General features: G+C 47.8%; 1 pseudogene; it reads right to left on the reverse strand.

The window, feature by feature from the left end:
- Positions 1 to 4,626: 4,626 nt before the first annotated feature.
- Positions 4,627 to 5,564, reverse strand: LOC148538473 (ran-specific GTPase-activating protein pseudogene; annotated as a pseudogene).
- Between the last annotated feature and the right edge of the window lie 364 nt (positions 5,565 to 5,928).

Raw genomic sequence — 5,928 nt, forward strand, 5'->3', positions numbered from 1 at the left:
CTAGCCTTCTGGGCTCACCAGTCTACTCTGTACAGACCAGAGCGGAGGCTTCTTCTGACTATGGGGTCAATCCAATTAGCTGTGATGATCTCGTGGTGCGAGTCACTGCAGCAACAGCCGCACTTTACAGCAGCCCGAACTTGCACAAAAGTGCTTGCAGCCTGATTAGGCTCTGAGCGGGCTGCATGCTTGCCTACTTTTAAAAAAAGCATTTCAGGGAGATTGTGAAAGCAGCACCTATGAGTACGGGGGTAAAGTGGGCGTGTACTGCTTCATCTGAGAGATGTGTCATAAGACTAATTTACTTCCAAATGTAAATAAGCCACAACACAGTTAGTGTAAGATCTACTTGTTGATGAAAACACACTGATACTTTTCAGAAAATGAATGTAGCCATAGGGATCATTGGACCTGATTCAGATCAACTCGCTAGATGCGTCCGCTCGCACCCTGCATATGCAAATTCAGCGCACGCCCAGCGAGGCAGGCGATCGCACAGCAAGGCATTAGCACGCCCACTATGTCTTGGCGTGCGATCACTATGTGTATGCAGAAGCCCAAAAGCCATTCATAAGACACCCATTTGCGCTCGTCATCTCCTGGAAGTGCATGAAAACATTGATACATCGAGCACCATCTGATGCGATCGCAGCGCTTGAGGTTGACTACACCCTACCGCAAGCACTGCGATCACTTCAGTGTGAAATACAAACAGGTGACGTGTACTATGACGCTGCCTGTTAATTATGCACACCTCTGAAACGGTGTTTAGACGCTCAGGCGCGCCTGCGTTCGCACCTCCACTCCCCAGTTTCTAGTGGCCAGCCCCTGTTACCACCAACAAACGGCCTCTCCTGTCACTCATTCAGCTGGGCTGTGTATGCCGGGCGAACGAACGCTTCCCGATCTTTCACAGTGGTTCGTGCACACGAATTGTGATGCATATGCATGCGCGGATTGCACATATCGGCCAGCTACGAGCGATCGCATCCTAGCGAGCGGGTCTGAATCAGCTCCATTGTGCCTTATAACCAATGCAGGGACATCATTCTAATGATCCCATTTGTATGTATATATCTATGTTTTTTATCGTTTATATAACAATTTCATAATGGAGGAGTCAGGGCGATTGCTACCATTTCAGGGAGTCTCCCTGACAATAAGGGAGAGTTGGCAAGTATGATTTTAACGTTGTGGCAACGGCAACTTGCACCCTTTGCAGATAATAGGATTGACCCCTATGAATGTTCTGTAGTGTGAGCTAACTGGACTTGCACCATCCAGGAGAAGCTTACTTACTGCTCTTATAAGAGCAGGATGTGGCCTCTGGAGAAGAAGGGGAAGTGGGTGGGCAAGTTATCAATGCTGTGCCCACCTCCCCTCCAGCTGCACTTACTATAGATCCATCCTTCTCACACTTTCTGGGTGTTATGTAGACTGTGGCCCTCATTCAGAGCCGTACGCTCTGAGCAGAGCGCATGCTCTGAATGAGGGCCGGCCTCCATGAAAATGGAGCGTCCTCCTGGACGCTCGTATAGCTGTGGGTCACCACCCACAGGCTATACGAGCGTGCAGTTTGATGGCCGCGATGGTCTTGACCATCGCGACCATCGAAACTGCGAGCCGGAGCCTGCGGTTGAGGTTTTCAACCGCAAGCTCCGGAGTGATTTTGGCTCTATCAGAGCCAAAATCACTCCCACTGACATCACTAGTGATGTCAGTGGGCCGGCTTCTGATGGGAGGCACGCCCCCGGCACGCCTACCAAAGGCGGCGTGCTGTCAATCAACATCGACAGCACGCCCCCTTTGATCAGACACAACGAGCGAAGGACTTTCCTTCGCTCGTCGCGTCTGGCGCATGCGCACGACGGAGCTCCCTCCATCGTGCGCATGCTCAGTCCAGAACATCGACCCACTCGCGAGCGGACAGCCGCTCGCGAGTGGGTCTGAATCAGGCCCTGTATCTGCCATTGGGGAGGAGAGTTTAAACACTTATGGTGCGTACACACTGGGCGATAAAGTGGACGACTGGACAATAACGATATCGTTATCGTTCAGTCGTCCACTTTATCGTCCATTTTTAACATCAAAAAGATGAACGATGACGACGACGCGCGTTCCCGCGGGTCGTTCGTCATCATCGTTCATCGGGCTGACATGCAGGCCAACCTGACGATCTCGTCAGGTTGCTGCATGTCAGGGAATGGGGGAGAGAGCCCGGCACTGAACGATATTGTTAATGATATCGTTCAGCGGCTGTGACAGCGGCTGTGCTCAATGTCATGAACGACATTGAGCACAGCCTGCCGGGGACAACACTACACGATATCGCTCAGGGAGCATATCGTGTAGTGTGTACCCACCATTACATGCAGAGAGGGAGATGGTGAACAATACCCCCCTCCCCGCCCCCACCCACTCCACTGCCTTTGATAACGGCGACAGGACAGACGTTCAAGATGAGCAATGATCTGGCTGGCCAAGCACATCCAGGCCCACTGAGAGCCGCGGTGGGCCCGGGCACTGGGGGCGTGGCCTAATCGTGGGAGGGTTGGCCACGCCCCCTTCCCGAGAAAAAAAATATTTGCAGCGCCGCTCTGGGGAGGGGGGTGCTCTGGGCCCCCTCAGCCCTGCTCAAAGCCAGGGGGGCGCGATCAGTGTGATCGCTCCCCCCTACAGGCATAGGAGACTGCTGTGGCTGCTGCTCAGCAGCCACGAGCAGTCTCCACTGCAGCTCTGCACACGCGGGACGTGGGACTCCGGAGAGGTAAGTAATATTATGGGTGCAGGGTTTGCGGTGCAGGGCCCCCCTGGACCCAGGGACCCGTGTTCCCCGCACACCCTGCACCCATTATAGATACGCCCCTGCAACTGATGTTGGAACAGTATGACTGTTATGAGGCGCAGTCTAATGGCCATGAGGGGATGCATTGGTCTACCTTATCCGGCCTGACGGGAAATTAGAATAAAATAGAGAACATTACACACCTGAGAGGTATTGTTACCTTAATTATTGAACTACCCTTGTATATTTACTTCTTGAATCAATTATTCTATTGATAGCTGTACAGGCTTGTCTTTCTCATTGACTTTTAGTCCTGTGTTGTGTGCTCTGTTGTGTGCTCTGTTCTCTACTGTGTCCAGTTACTGTTTGACCTATTGTTGCTGCCAGCATGTTTTCTGCAGTTGTAATGTTGTTGTTAGTAGGCTATACTTCAATTAGTAGTACAGTATTCCTTTAGTTGCTTAAAAATAAAATACCTATTTTTAAATGACTAGAGAGAAATTTATCAAACCTTCTAAATAGGACAAATGAAGTTGTTGCCCATAGCAACCAATTTGATTATAGCCATCATTTGTCTAAAACAGTCTATAAAATGATAGCTATAATCTGATTGGTTCCTGTAGGACAACACATCCACTTGTTCCTTTCAGAAAGTTTGATATATCTCCCTAGTCAACAAAGAGTATGCATGCATATTCTTTCTACAGAAAAAGTTATATACTGTATATTCTAAGGCTTTAGGGGCATATTTATCACAATCAGCATCTCAGATACGGATGGGATGTTATAAACTCGCCTATAATTTCAATGCAATATTTGAATGCATTGTGAGGATTGTATCAAATATCGCATGCAGGAACAGAGCTTGCGAGAAAGCTCTGGACCTCATTCAGAGTCGGTCGAAGCGGTCGCACGGTCGTACGCCAACGATGTTCTCTATACTGTGCATGCGTAAAGTTCGCAATGCGCGTGCGCAAACTAGCCGCTGCGATCAGAAATTTCTCTCTCCTTGAACACAGCCAGGTCGGTAGTTTGAGTGACAGAATGAGGCGTTTGTGGGTGGTAACAGGGGAAGGTGCTTGAAAACGGGGAGTGGAGATCCGACGCAGGCGTGCCTCATTATGCGAATGGCGTTTTATGGGAGTGCATACAGTTTATGGGAGTGCATAATTAACAAAGTAGCGTCATGGCACATGTGACATGGGAAGTTTTGACACTGAAATGATCGTAGAGCTTAAGAGAGGGTACGGTCAACCTTAAGCTCTACGACCAGTTCCGATGGTTCCCGATGGTCTCGATTAATCCTTATATGCCCGGAGATGACGTGCAATGCCTACGAGAAGGGGGCAGATTTTTTAAAATTCCGGCCGCTTCCTCCCCTTGGTCGGCCAGCTACCGATCCGAACTTAGGGACGCAACTTGCGAGGGAATCATTTGCATATCCGGCCCCTTTTCCCATACGACCGACTCTGAATGAGGTCCTCTGTCCCTGCGAATCCTGTCCCTGCACTTCTCAGGGTATTTTTCGCAAAAAATATCCTGAGAGTGTGACACGCATGTCCCCCAGTATAGACAGTTCACAAGCAGTATACCCACATCAGGAGCACATTCTCTAGGAAAGGGGGGGAGTCCAGTTGCCTGGAAACCACTTTCTGGCTGGGGAATGAAATGGTTGCTTGGATCCGCCATGTTGTTTGTGGCCACGGATCACACTGATCCATTTCTCCCTTTCACCTCTTTCCCCTGCTCATATCACATCAAAGTAAAGGTGCCATTTCTCAGATGGCAGAAGGTACATGTGAAATATGATGATTTTAATTTTTTTTTTTTTTTTAAGTACACATTTTCAAACTGGTTTTATTTGTTACTTTGGATGACTATAAATAAGTGTTTCCACTATGGAAAAAGAAAGTGAACACAGTACATTTTCATGACTGGGGAATGGATTTGTTTCTGAAGAATTCTTCTGAAGGGCAAAAGCTTAGAAAAAACAACCTGAATATTTAAACTCAGTACTTTTTCCTTAGTTATAAAGTCCCTTGTAAAAAATAAAAGTACAAGACTCTAAATGACTTATTGCTGGTCTCCTGTTTTTTCTTGCTTGATGTCCACCTCTTTGTTTCGAACCTTGCTCTCCTCCTTTACAGACAGTTCTTCTAGTTTTTCTGCCACTTTGTCGGCACAGTCATTTTTGGTCGAGTCTTCTTTTGTATCCTTCTCTTTTACGTCACTTCTACATTCTTCAAACTTTGCTTTGAACTTCTGGGCATTTTCCGCATTTAAAAACCGAATAGCCAGCAGCTCAGGTTTCGGAGCTTCATCTGCATAATCTGCATATGTATTCCAGACCCATGCCCGGTCACTTCCAGCATTGGGTTTCAGCTCCATCGAAGGTGTAACATAATGATTAGCGCAGATTTTAAGGGTCTTGTCTCCTCATCAAAAGGCATATTGTTCCTTTCTCCTTGTGTCTGAACAGTTTAACATCACCAGTGCCTCTTTCTTTCCACTCTGGTGGGTCATTTTCAGAAGCAAACCGAAACAACTTTGCTCTCATCTTAAAACAGCTCTTCCTCATCCTCCTCGAGTGTTTTAGTCTCCTGCTCAGGCAGTGAAACAATGGGTTCAAAGTGAGGATCATGATTGGGATCTTCTGTGTTTTCAACAGAGGTCTCATGCTCCTCCTTTGTTTCCTTGGTGTCGGCCATCAGACGGAGGATGGAGGCAGATTGCGTTGCTGTGCTGGGGGATCCTTGGATGTGGAGCCTCGTCCGTGGTTTCGCGCTGCTGCTGCTGATATTAATTTAATGTAGGTGGTTGCGTGGCATAATACTTTACTGTTGGGATGAGGGTGGAACTAAAGGTGCCCACACATATACTGATGTGCTCACGATACAATTTTATGGCCAATTTTCTCATGAACTTTCATGGGAGCTCCCTTGCCGTCGTGATCACGATTTTGGAAAAAAGACACCCAATCTGTCTTACGATCTCACGACCTATCGGATCGTACGCATCGTGAGATTGGCCATAACAAATCGTGAGTTGAAAAAAAAAATTAAACAGGCTCTTGACTATTGGAGGGAAATTTAAATAGCCATAACAATGGGAGGGGCTAGCTTGGGAGTATAAAAAAAGCAGGA

Source organism: Taudactylus pleione, unplaced genomic scaffold, assembly GCF_031769625.1.
Source record: "Taudactylus pleione unplaced genomic scaffold, aTauple2 ptg000040l, whole genome shotgun sequence".
NCBI classification, from domain to species: domain Eukaryota; kingdom Metazoa; phylum Chordata; class Amphibia; order Anura; family Myobatrachidae; genus Taudactylus; species Taudactylus pleione.